The 13,462-nt window shown below is 46.5% G+C and overlaps 1 long non-coding RNA gene across 1 annotated transcript; it reads left to right on the forward strand.

Moving 5' to 3' along the window:
• The first annotated feature begins 1,840 nt into the window (after window positions 1-1,840).
• On the forward strand, window positions 1,841-9,016 carry LOC141576270 (uncharacterized). The gene is made up of 3 exons (XR_012504581.1): window positions 1,841-8,179; window positions 8,351-8,456; window positions 8,547-9,016. It is a non-coding gene; the product is annotated as an uncharacterized LOC141576270 (long non-coding RNA).
• Window positions 9,017-13,462: the final 4,446 nt, after the last annotated feature.

Raw genomic sequence — 13,462 nt, forward strand, 5'->3', positions numbered from 1 at the left:
CCCCCTTCATTTTTAAGGATAATTTTGCTAGACATAGAATTCTGGGTTTGTTTGTTTTCTTTCAGCACTTTGAATGTGCCATCGCACTGCCTTCTGGCTTCCATGGTTTCTGATGGGTAATCAGCTGTTAATCTATGTCTTAGTCTGCTTGGGCTGCTATAAGAGAATACCATAGTTTGAGTGGCTTATAAACAACAGAAATTTATTTCTCACAGTTCTAGAGTCTGGGAAGTCCAGGGTCAAGGTGCCAGGGGATTCAGCACCCAGTGAGGGCCCAGTCCCTGGTTCACATTCAGATATGTGTTCACTGTTTCCTTGTGTGGTAGAAGGCGTAAGGCAGCTCTCTGGGGTCTCTTTTATAAGGGCACGAATCCCATTCATGAGGGTTCCGTGAGCCTTCCCCCAATCAAATTTGGGAAGTGTGGACATTATTTCTCCAAATGTTCTTTCTGGTTGTTCCTCTAGCTCCTCTTCTTCTTGGACTTCCATTATGCATATGTTAGGATGCCTTGATGATGCCCAGAGTTCTTTTAGGCTTTGTTGACTTTTATTCATTCTTGTTTCTTTCTGTTCCTCAGGCTAGCTGATCTGCACTGACACATTTTTAAGTTTGCTGATTCTTTCTTCCACCTGCTTGAATCTGCCATTGAACTCCTTAGTAAATTTTCATTTCAGTTATTGCACTTTTCAACTCCAGAATTTTTATTTGGTTCCTTTTTTTTTTCTATCTATTGACATTCCTTTTTTGGTGAGACATTGTTCTCATGGTTTCCTTTAGTTCTTTGGACAGATTTAAAATAGCTGATTTAAAGTCTTTTTCTAGTAAGTCCAATGTCTGGGCTTCCTTAGAGACGTTCTATTACTGCTTTTTTTCTGTGTATGAGTTATACTTTCTTGTTTCTTTGCATGCATCATAAGTTTTTTGTTGAAAACTTGACATTTTTAATGTTATAATATGGCAACTCTGGAAATTAAACTCTCTTCTCCCTGCCCCCGCCACCAACCCCAGGATTTTTTGCTGCTGTTTGTTGTAGCAGTTATTTTTTAACAGACTTTTCTGAACTAATTTTGTAAAGTCTATATTCTTTATTGTCTGTGGCCTCTGAAGTCTGATTCCATTAGCTTAACTGTCAACTAGAATTAGAGAAAGATTTATTTAAATTCCTAGAACAACAAAAAAATACTAATAAAAGGAAAAAAAGTTCTGTGTGTACGTTAGGGTACACCTTCAACACTTAGCCAGGTAATTTACCACTTTGCCTTAGCCTTCACTTCCGGCTTGCACAGAGCCTGACTGTCAGACAGACATCAGAGCCTAGGGCCTTCTTAGGACTTTCCTGAGCATCCACACAGCCCTGGGCAGGCATGTGGCCTTCTCGAATCCCAGGAATATCTCAGTTTTCAAAGCCCTTACTCCCAAAGCACCTCATTACGCAGCTTTTTCTCCCAACCTTTTTAGTTAGTCGGTTGTTTGTTTGCCCCAATGGTTATCTATTGCCCCAGATGGCAGTGACTAACATAGATGCCTGTAAATGTTTTCAACAAATGCCTCCAGTAGTCATCTCAACACTGGGAGAGTTCTGAGATAGATGAGATAAAGGCAAGTCCTTTGAGCTGGTCCTTCAGGAAGCCACCAGACAAGTCAAAGTAAACAACCATAATTCTTTGTGAGTAAGGGCCATTCTTCTCCCTCTAGTCCCAGTGCTAGTACTGGGAACATAGGCTGTCATCATCAAGGCCACTGCCATGATGGGGAGAAGATGATAGGACCAAGGTTAGTTAGAATGTCACAAAGGTCACTGTTCTTATTGAGATTCAGCCTGTTTTTCTTGAGTAAACATTCCCCTGGTTGCTGCAACATTTTGGTTACTTTCCAGAGTTCTGAAAAAGTTGATGATGACAGTTTTGACCAGTTTTGTCATGGCTTTTATGGAAAGATAGACTTTTGGTATTTCTTACTTTGCCATTTTTGCTAGCATTAGCCTTTGATATGGAGAAGTGGGCCACTTCTGAAGGCCCAGAGGGTTGAGTGTTTTTTTTTTTACTGTATTGATCCAGATATCCCTATTCTATATCTCAGGGTCCCTCTCCTTCCCAATCAGGGCCATGATCTTGGTACGGCAGACATGTTGGAGTTGAGAATTTTACTTTGTCTAGAGCTCTGCTACTCTTATAACTAACTCCTGGGCCTGACTCTCACCTTTTTCTACCCAGTGGCTGCAGGAGATGAGAGTCTCTTTTAATGCACAGGAGATGAGAGTCTCTTTTAATACTGATGGAAGGGAATTCAGTGGCCTGATGCAATCAGTGTCTTAGGCATTTAAGAGGTACGGGGAAAACAATAATTATAAAGACTATGGAATTGGAAGGATATTTCTGAGCACAACTGATGCGTTGGAGCAAAACAATAAAAAGTTGTGGATGACCAATCACCAATTAAAAGCAAAAAGTCAAAAAGCTATAGGCCTCCATAATGATGCTAATAGATACAATAATACTAAAAACTACTATATTAATCCAAATGAAGTCACAAAAGGAGAGAAAATAAATTCAGAACTTGAAGGACAAATAGAATGTCTTTGGCAAACGATAGCATTAAAATTAAATATATCATTAATCACATTACATGTAAAGTAACAGGGTGTGTGTGTGTGAATATATATATATATATATAATATTCACCAAAAGAAAGCAGATATGACTATAGTCTCAGAGAAATAAACTTTATGGAAAAAAGTATTATTAGATATAAAAAAGAATTTATAAGGATTTTTTTTAAATGTTAGATTCACCAAGAATATATACTAATTTTAAATGCGTATGCTTCTAATAAGAAGGACTCCAAATAAAGCAAAATATAATTACAAAGGGAAAGCTCAATCCTTGATCATAATGGGAGATTTTAACATACTTTTCTTAGTAACTGGTAGCACAAACAGACCAAAATTCGTAAAGATATAGAACATTTGTACAATTCAATTAACAAACATGACTTAGTAGACATATAAAAAACAAGGTACTCAATAACTGTAGAAAATAGCTTCTTTATCAACTCCAGTGAAACAGTTACAAAAATTAACTAGGCTCAGCCATAAAGCAAGTTTCAACACATTTCAAGAAATGGAGCACATTCTCTGGCTATAATGCTTCTAAGCTGGAACTGAATAATTAAAAGATAACTTAAAATCCTCACTTGTTTGGATTAAGGAATACACTGTTAAATGACCAAATAAGACATGACAATGAAAATAAGACAACATCTTGAACTGAATGATAATGAAAATGCTATATACCAAAGCTCGTGAGACACAGCGAAAGTGTTACTAAAGCTAAGACATGTAGAATCTTAAATATATATATTAATAAATGAGAAAGCTTGAAAATTAATGAGCTAAGCACCCATATCAAGAAGGTAGAAAAAGAACAGCAAATTTGAACCAAAGAGAGTGGAACACATGAAATAATAAAGATAAGAGCAGAAATCAATGAAATAAAAAGTAAAGCTATAATAGATTCAACAAAACCGAAAGTGGGTTCTCTGATGACAATGAAACAAAAATTTTAGATGAAATGGACAAATGGCTAGAAAAATGAAACATGTCAAAAGGATTCAAGAAGAAATAGAAAATCTGAATTCTTCTACAACTATTAAGTTAACTGAATCTAAAACTTTTCCATACCCCCCCACTCCCCCCAATCTCTCCCCCCATAAACTCCAGGCCAAATATTTAGAGAAGAAATAATACCAATATTACAAAACTCTTCCAGATAGTAGAAAAAAGAGGGATCATTCCTCTTCTCTGGTAAAGCCCATATTACCTAGATAACAAAATACAACAAGAACGTGATACAAAAGAAAATTTACAGGCCTACCTTTTTCAAGATCATAGATACAAACCATCCTGATCAAATATTAGCAAACTGAACCTAGCAATAAAACATAGGGGGGAAATAAAAGAATAATATACCTTTATCACATAAGATTTAATCCAGAAATGCTTAGTGGCATCAAATTTCAGTTCTGTGTTTTGCTAGTATATATACGTACAATTGATTTTTTTAATTGTAGTCAGCAATTTGCTGATCATTAATTGTAATAGTTTATCTGTGAACTATTTGGGATTTCCTACTCTGTGTACCTAGTAACATCATCTACAAATAATTACAGTTTTATTTCTTCTTTTCTAGTTTTTATACCTTCTGTTTAATTTATTTATTTTTGCATTGCTGCAATGGCTAGAACCAAACAAAAACACCTGTTGGGATTTTGACTATAATTTCATGGAATATAAAGATCAATTTGGGGAGTACTTACATCTTTACAGCATTGATCCATCCACTTCTGGAATATGGTATATTTCTCATTTATTTAATTTTTTTTCTTTTAATTTCTCTCAGTAATGTTTAATAATTTTCTGCAGGACATCTTATGGTCCTTAAAAATTTTTTTTTCCTAGGTACTTGATTGTTTTTGATGCCATTGGGTCACGTCTGGGTTGGTCCCTGTTGCTACTTCGCAGCTGTGGCTGGCAAGTTCTAACCTGCTTCTTGCTGGCACTCATATAGAGGAAGTAAAGCCCCTTTATGCTGAAGGCGGCATACTGCCATCTTCCGGACCACCCTTCCTCTCCTCCACCCATCTGCCTGGTGCCCCCACTTATCTAACTACCTAACAGGTCCATGACAGTGGAAGTCTGGTTCAGGAGAGGAATGTTGGGGGTCTTGAGCTGGAAACTTAAGAGGCCTTAGAAAGAGGGACTCGTGGCACTGAGTCAAAGGAGGAGCAGCAGTTTTCTACAAGGTCCAAGGTTTCGCTGGGGCACTGAGTGGCTGAGGGAGGTTGGGGACAAGAGCAGTGGAGGTGAGGAAGTCAGAGAACCCGGGCAGGGTGAGGGAGGGGGGTGGCGGGGCCAGGCTGGTGGAAGGTTCACCTACCCATAGATGGACCTGGTTCTCTCTTGGATGAACACCCACTTCCCTCGTCATCTTCAGCGCCATCAGCGGAGGTCAAGGAGAAGACCTGTGTTCTTTGCCCCTCTCCCCAGCAGGGGTCAGAGTGGGCGATGGGCCTGGGCCTGGGCCTGGGCCCAGCCCCCGCCCAGCCTCCTACCCAAGTCTCATCACCAGGGATGAAGAAGTCCCATCCAGGGTCACGGATTTATTGAACACCATTCATACCTGTTATGTGGCAGGCATGGTGCTGAGTACTTTATATTTCCTCCCTCCTTTAACCCTTTCAGTAACTGTGAGGAAAGTGTGGTTCATTGGCCCATTTTACAGCTGAGAAAATGGAGGCTCAGAAGATGTAAACCCTGGTCAGCTGAGGCCAGAATCTGAAACCTTGAACTTGCTGGCCCCCCTGGTGGGCCATCTGGAGGGGAACCAGATCCAGCCCAGGACCTCAGCGGTAGAAACGAGGAAATGCAGCCCTCTGCTCTGCACAGGTATTCTTTCGCTCTGCTTTGCCCAGGGTCTCCTCTCCCTGCAAGTCTAGACCCCACTCTCTCCCTGCCCCCCAGACTAGGGTAACCCACGTCCAGCCGGGATGGTTTGGTCTCCCTGGCTGCGGCTCACCCTTCAGCTGCTCCTCTCCCCGCTTTTTTTCTTCTCCTTCAGTGGTTTTGCTCATTTCATGCATGGCACTTGCTCGCCCTCCACTCTCATCCTTGGGGGCCACGAGTACTTCCAATACCTTCTGAGAGCCCAGAACCCTGGCAGGAGGAGATTAGAAGCTGCACTGAGGGTTTGGAATGAGCATTTCTTTAGCAGGGCCCACACATGCGTATTCAATCTGAACATCACCCCCAAACAGATCCATCGACAGACTAGAACACTCTGGGCTCAGCTGACGCCTGGGGAGAAGGAAAAGAGGGATCTCTCAGGCATTTTCCCCATTCAACTCATTCATTCATTCATCAGATGCCTATTGAGCACCTACTGTGTGCCGCTTTCTGCTCTAGGCAGCAGTGAACAACCCAGGTAGAATCCCTGGCTTATGTTCCCTGGTTTTCCCAAAGCATTTGTCTCCCTGTCTCCTCAGTTAAAAAAAAAAAAAAAAAAAAAAGGTAGTGCCCAAGTCTTCCATATACTTCAATTCCCAACACCTAGTATTGGATCTGTTACAGAGAACATGTTCCATAAATGTTAATTGAATGGCTGTTTGAATGAATAAATGAATGGATGGTTGGATGGATGGATTGATGGATAAATGAGTGATGTAAAGTTTTGACATTAATGCCTTAAATTCCATCCCGAGAGGTGATTAAAGTCTCTAATTTTGATTAAGGTCTCCCCATGTTGAAGGCAGATATCCCAGGGAGGGACAGTGGCCAACTGTACTTAGTGCGAAAGTGACAGCTGATGGGAGAACGTGGGTCTGCCAGGACCTGGGATGCAATGTCAAAGCACAGGGGACTTCAGGGAAGCCTAGCGGGGCCGGGCCTGCATACAGCCCCAAATCATCAGGGGGCAGCAGGAGGCACAGAGCAGCTAGGGGAGAGAGCTTGGAGGAAGGTGGGCACTGTTAAAAGAAAAGATTATTCCTGTCATTTGTTAAAGATGGTAAGGCAGACTTTATTTAGGTCCATCACGATGAGTACAGGGACCACTGCAGTGGGGTTTGCAGTGGAGGAGAGAGGCTGGGGCCAAGTAGGGGTTTATAGCCTAGGAGCGGGGTGGCTGTCAATGGATGGGAATTAGAGGAAATACCAGGGTTTGAGGGATTCTGGCTAAACCGAGTTGACAGGATGTTTGCTGAAGGTAGGGAGGATGATAAGAAGGGTGGAGGATGAGGGATTTGATGAGACATCAAAGGTGTGGATTTGGGCTAAACTGACTCAGCAGGCATCTCGCTAAAACTGGGTTAAGTGGGCAGAGCCACCGGACCAGGAACAGAGCCGAGGCTGAATTCTAGTCACAGATCTCGGAGGAGCCTGACTCAAGTTTGGTCAAAGGGGAGAGTCTTTGTCAGCACAAGAAAGGCACCCAGAGCTGCCACCTGCTGCTGGCCCTGGAGGGGTGGGGGGCTGGGAGGAAAGGAAAGAGCTCAGGATCTTCCTCAGGACAAAAATCCTGGTCACCCCAATGAACAAATGTCACCCGGGAAAGACCACGGGCTCTGGAGTCGACTGCTTGGTTTCAAATCCAGCTCCATCATTGACTGTGTTACCTTGGGCAAGTCACTTAGCCACTCTGTGCCTCCCTTTCACCGTCTTTCCAGTGAGAGTAATGGTGCTGACCTCAGAGAGTTGTTTAAGGATCCTCCAGGGCAGCGGTTCCCAGAGAGGTCTCCAAACCAGCAGCACCACCTGGGAACTGGTTCGAAATGCAAATTCTCGGGCAGCCCCAGCCCTGCTGACTCAGAAACCCAGTCACTTTAATAAGCCTCTAGGGGATTCCAAGGGCCTCAAAAGTTTGAGAAACACAGTGCTGGATCCCACAGGACGAATCCCTTTGTAAGCAAGAAATTCTTTTTCTCCACCCTGAGTACAGAATCAGGGGACCGGGTTTCAGGCCTGCCCTCCGGGTGCACAGTAGAATCACCTGGCCTCTTCCCAGACCAATTACATCAGACTCCCTGAGGGTGGGGGATGCAGGCATCAGCAGCTTTTAAAGCTCCCCAGGTGATTCCAAGTGTAGTGAGGCAGCCTATCAGAAGCCCCTAGAGGGCTTGTTAAATCACAGCGTGCCAGCCCCACCCCCAGAGCACCCGATCCTCTAGGTGTGGGGTAGGGCCCAGGAATCTGCATTTCGAACACGCTGCCAGATGCTGCTGGTACCACACTGTGAGATCCCAGCCTAGGGATAGTTAGCTCAGAATGGAGATGCATGGGAGGGGAGGAGGCTTGGGGAGAAATCCTAGCTTTCTCCCTGCCCCCCACACTGAATTAAACAGGGGACAGCTGGGTCTGAACTTTGCTTGCCCGTGTATTGTTTTCATTATGCTCTGCCTGCACCGGAGGGATGAGCTTGGTTGATATTTGCAGAGAAGCGGAGCTGTGGCAGGGGGTCACCCTCAGAGAAAGCGGGGATAATCTCCACCATCTCAGCAGATCCCCAGGAAAATCAATCAAGAGGAGCCTCCTGGACTGGGGTCCCTTGGGCTGCGTGTGGAACTACCTCCTGGATCCTCTACCTCCATCCTGGTCCTGGCCTCCTGCCTGTGTTCTCTTAGGAGCAGGTGTTTTTTTTTTTTTTTATTTAACTGATTCAATTTCACATCTCCTTGCTCCCAAGCTCCTCTAGTGGGGAGGGAAATAGGGAGCCGAGAGACTGAGATATTTCTGGTGGGCTTTTCAGTCATTCTGAGTTTATTCATTCATTCAACAAACATACATGGCTGTTCTCCAAGGGCACAGGGAGTTTTGCCTGTTTTGTGTTTCCTGCACCGAATGAAATAAAGCACTGCCAATACCGACGAAGCCTTCCTGAGCGCATCTCCCGTCTCTACTCCACAGGTAACCACCAAATGGAACTTGGTGTCTGTCATTTCTAGACACATCTTTATATTTTTGTGACCTCGCTGTGTATTGCTATGTTAAATTCAGTGGTGTGTGGAGACAAAGCTCGTGCCTCCCTGCCACCCTGCTGGCTGGCTGCCGCTGCTCTTGGCTCAACCGTGCGTTTGAGGCTCCCGTCCTTGGCATATGCGTCTTGCCTCGTGCGCCTTCCCTGCTGTTCGGATTGCACGGCGTGAGGAATTGATCTCAGTCTCTGCTAAACCAGGGCCATGGGTATCTCACTGGATCCTCAGTGTAACCCCTATGAGGTAAGTACTGTTACTAACCGTACTTTGTGGATGAGGAATCTAAGTGTGGTTCCCGCACCACTGGCGTGTGCTGGCGCCTGATTCCCTCCTGCGCCTGGACAGCCCCTCCACGGGACCTCGGTTTTCCGCGTCCCTCTTCAGGGAATTTGGGCACTTGCTCAGCATTGCCTTTCATCCACTTCCATGGCTGCGGGGCTGCTCCCAGTCCCCTACCCCCGGAAGGCACTGCTTAAAGGGTGGGGTGACACACTTTCTCATCCTGGGCAGCGTCCTTGGGGAAGGCCCAAGGATGGAGGTCTGGGGCCAAGGGCAGCTCTGGACCTCGGTTGCCAGACCTTGCATCCGCGCTGTTCTCAGCTGGGCCTCCCAAGGCCCGTCGGCCCACAAGGCCAGGAGGCTGCATCTGGCAGGAGGAAGCCAGGGCTCATGCAGGGAGCAGGAGAGCTATACCTGGGGAAAGCCTGCCTCTGCCTCCAGCTACGTGACCTTAGGCAAGCCACTTCCTCTCTTGACCTCAACTTTCTCATCTGAAAAATGGGGCCTCTGCTTTCACATCTGAGGTTCGTGTCTCACATCCGTTCCAGCTCTAAAAACTTATTGGTGTCCTAAGCTGCTACAGAGATGGAAGGGGAGACTCTGGGGTGAGCTCACAGGGTTGAAGGTGAGAGGATCCTACTGGGGGGCGGGGTGCTTTGCTGCCCTGTTGCCAAAGTGACTGAATGATTCTTCAAAGAAAGAAATCCCCTTGTGTTTTTTGGGTCATCGCTGGCCAGGGGAGGTGGAGGGCAGGGAATCCCCGAATCAGGGCTGCCATACTGCATAACTCAGATCTGCTGGTACTCATGTCTTTTTTTTTTTTTTCCTTAAGTTTTTTTTTCACATGGAGGTATTGGGGGTTGAACCCAGGACCTCATGTGCATGCTAAGCGTGTGCTCTACCACTGAGCTATACCCTCCCCCCTGGTACTCATGTCTCAGTGAATCAGTAGAACTTGGTGTTTTAATCACAATAAGAGGAGAGAGCCTGGTGAACAGGGATGCGCAGATGGATAGCAAAGGCGGAGGAGGCCCAGGCCTGCCCTGGCCGCCTTGCCTCAGGTGAGCCTGGAGGGAGTGATGGAAGGCAGGAGCTGCTCCAGGCATCCTGGGGGAAGCTGTTCGCCTGACAGGGAGCGTCACCTGAGGGGCTTGCTGGCAGCTCCCACAGGTGTGTCTCAGGGATCGGCCCGAGCCCGAGCCCCTCTACACTGACTCAGCCTCCTTGCCTCCGCCTTGGAGGTTTCTCTCCCTTTTTCTAACTCCCCTGAGAGCAGGCCCTCTCAGGCGGGCTGTGGCTGTGTTGCTGTCACACAAAAAATCCTTTGCCAAGAAAAAGTCGGATTTGCCTGACATTTGAGGCCTCATCCCGAGTCAGACACACCCACACGTCCAGGCTTCCATTTCCCGGCCCCAGCCCTCAGGTGCATCGGCCCTGGTTGCTGCCGTCCAGGTCCCCCAGCCCATGACCCTGCTGAGGCCTCCTCCATGCAGCAGAGGCTTTCACAGCACATCCTCCCCCGGGATGCCTTCCCTGACTAGCTCAGAACCCCATTAGCACCTGCCGACCCCAGCGCGCGGCACCCCCAGGGTGTGTTACCTGCTCTCTCCTCCTCTCCCTGACCATTGCCTGCAGGACAATCAACCTGTCACCACAGCATCCCAGCCCCGGGCCTGATCCAGTGGGCGCCCTGCTAACGTCTGATGAACACACAGATCTTACCTGTACAACACCCCGCAGGGGTGGGAACGGCGGTTGCCATTTTCTAGATGAAGAAACAGGGGCTTAGAGAGATATTGACTCAGGTCAGGCTGCCGAACGGGTGCCAAGCACGTCCCCCAGCCCTGAAAAATGACCCTGCCTCTCAGGAGACTCAGGAGGAAGTGCTCTAAACGGTCCCACAGCAGCATCTGCCGATGGGTGGCAGTAGCACCCATCAGGGTAGGTGCCATTGGCCAAGGTAGTTGGGGAATGTTTGGAGGTTTTGAATTGTGTGTGTGTTTCCTAACAAGAGTTTTCCTCCTTCCCCTTCCTTCCCCATTCACTACTTCATGGCCCCTGAGGATCGTGGCTAAGAATTTGTTTCCCAAAACTTAAGGTAGTTAAAGAAATTTTCTCAGTGCCCAGAGGGAGCTTTTATTTATTCTTTTTTTTTTTCATTAAAAAAATTTATTAAACTATAGTTGATTTACAATATTGTGTTAGTTTCAGGTGTACAGCTTCAGATTCTTTCCCATTATGGGTTATTACAAGATATTGAATGTAGTTCCCTGTGTTAGACCGCAGGTCCTTTTTTATCTATCTTATATATAGTAGTGTGTGTCTGTAAATCCCAAACTCCTAATTTATCCCTCCCCCTGCTTTCCTCATTGGTAACTGTATGTTTTTTTTTTTCTATGTCTGTGAGTCTCTTTCTGTTTTGTAAATAAGTTGATATGTATTATTTTTTTAGATTCCATGTAGTAAGTGATCTTATATAATATTTGTCTTTCTGTGCCTGACTTTGTTCACTTAGTACGATAATCTTTAGGTCCTTCCATGTTGCTGCAAATGGCATTGTTTCATTCTTTTTTCTGGCTGGGTAATATTCTATTGCATGTATACACCACATCGTCTTTATCCAGTCATTTGTCGATGGGCACTTGGGTTGTTTCCCTGTCTTGGCTTTTGTGAATAGTGCTGCTATGAACATTGGGGTGCTTGTATCTTTTCGAATTAGAGTTTTCATCTTTTGTGGATATATGCCTAGGAGTGAAATTGCTGGATCATATAGTAGTTCCTGTTTTTAGTTTAAGGGGCCTCCGTACTGTTTTCCATAGTGGCCGCACCAATTTACATTCCTACCAACAGTGTAAGAGGGTTCCCTTTTCTCCACCCCCTTTCGGAGGGAGTTTTTAGAAGCCAGTGCAGGGCTGAAGCACCAGGGAGAAACAGAGAGGAAAGTGGAGCTCTCCAGTGCTCCTGGCTGGGAGAGCTGGGCCCTCAATGGGGAGGAGAGAGAGGCCTGTGTGTCTAAGAGCTTCAGGACCAAGGCCTGTATGATAATTGTAGGTGTCAACCTGGCTGGGCCATGGTATGCCCAGATATGTGGCCAAACATTATTCTGAGTGTTTAAGGGTGTTTATAGATGAGACTAACATTTAAACAGGTAGACTTTGAGTAAAGTAGATTGCTCTTCCTAATATGGGTGGGCTTCATCCAATCAGTTGAAGGCCTGAATATAACAAAAGACTAACCTCTCCTGAGCAAGAGAGAATTCATTCTCCCAGCAGATGGCCTTTGGACTTCATCTGCACCATCAGCTCTTCGAGGTCTCTGGCCTGCTGGCTTGCACTGTAGATTTTGGATTTGCCAGTCTCCATAATCTCATGATCTCATAAGCCAATTCCTTATACTCAGTCCCTCTCTCCCTCCCTCTCTCTCTCTCTCTCTCTCTCTCTCTCTCTCTCTCTCTCTCTCTCTCATTGTATTGGTTCTGTTTCTCTGGAGGAAGCCTGCCTAATACAGCCTGCTTCCTGCCAGAGCCTAGGTTGGCTCCAGCATCCATGCCCCAGGGCAGGAGAGAGGCCTTGTGCCCATACAGCAGGAGGGAACTTAAAACCTTGCCTCAAGCCACAACTTATTCTGGGGCCTTGGAATTGGAGCAGCCTTCACCAAACTAAGCAGCTGGTCATCCTCTCTGAGCCCTCCCTCTCACTCTATCACCTGTCAGCCTAGCCCCCAGACCCCAGAGCCTGGAGTTGGCTCAAGCCTTCTGTTCTGCCCATCCTGCCAGACCCAGATGTCAGCAGGAGGCACACCTCTTCCCTGGGCCCCGGGAGCCTGGCCCTTTCTTTGTTGCCAGGGAGCCTTGGAAGACAGGGGAGGGCATTGTCTCTGGACATCCGGGCCCCAGTCACCCTTGGTTTTAGTCTGCTTGGGGTGCCATAACAAAATACCATAGACTGGGTGGCTTAATAGAAACTTATTTCTCACAGTTCTGGAGACTGGAAGTCTGAGATCAGGATGCCAGCATGGTCAGGTTCTGGTGAGGGCTTTCTTCCTGGCTTATGGATGGGTGCCTTCTCCCTGTGTCCTCACATGGTGGGGGAGAGCAAGAGCAAGCTCTCCCTGGTATCTCTGCTTATAAGGGCACCAATCCTATCGAACCAGGCCCCCACCCTTAATTACCTCCTTATAGGTCCTACCTCCAAATGCAGTCACACTGGGGGTTAGGGCTTCAACATGCGGATTTGAAACATGATTCAATCCAAAGCACCCTTGCAGACAAGTTCCTTCCCTTGAAAGCTTCTGTGCAGACGCTGACTAATATGCTGGTGCTCCCAGGGCTCTCACCTGGAGAAACCAGAAGTGCCTTGAAAGGTGATCTGGGGACTTTATACTAAAACCACTTGTAAAGCCCTAGTAGGCTCAGTCTGTCTCAGGTCCCACCCAGGGCTGCCCTCATCAGTCCCACTCATTGGACTCACCCTGATGACAGGTCAGTCGTTGGATGTCTTGTGGGTGCTGCGAGGGCCCAATGCAGGACGGGGGTTGGGGTCAGGCTTAGGTCAGGGGTGGTTTTGTCAAGGGACTCAAGGTTCATGCTAAGCCAAGGGGGGAGTGAAACTCTGTGTGTGTGTGTGTGTGTGAGAGAGAGAGAGAGACAGACAGACAGAG

Source organism: Camelus bactrianus, chromosome X (assembly GCF_048773025.1).
Source record: "Camelus bactrianus isolate YW-2024 breed Bactrian camel chromosome X, ASM4877302v1, whole genome shotgun sequence".
Classification (NCBI taxonomy): domain Eukaryota; kingdom Metazoa; phylum Chordata; class Mammalia; order Artiodactyla; family Camelidae; genus Camelus; species Camelus bactrianus.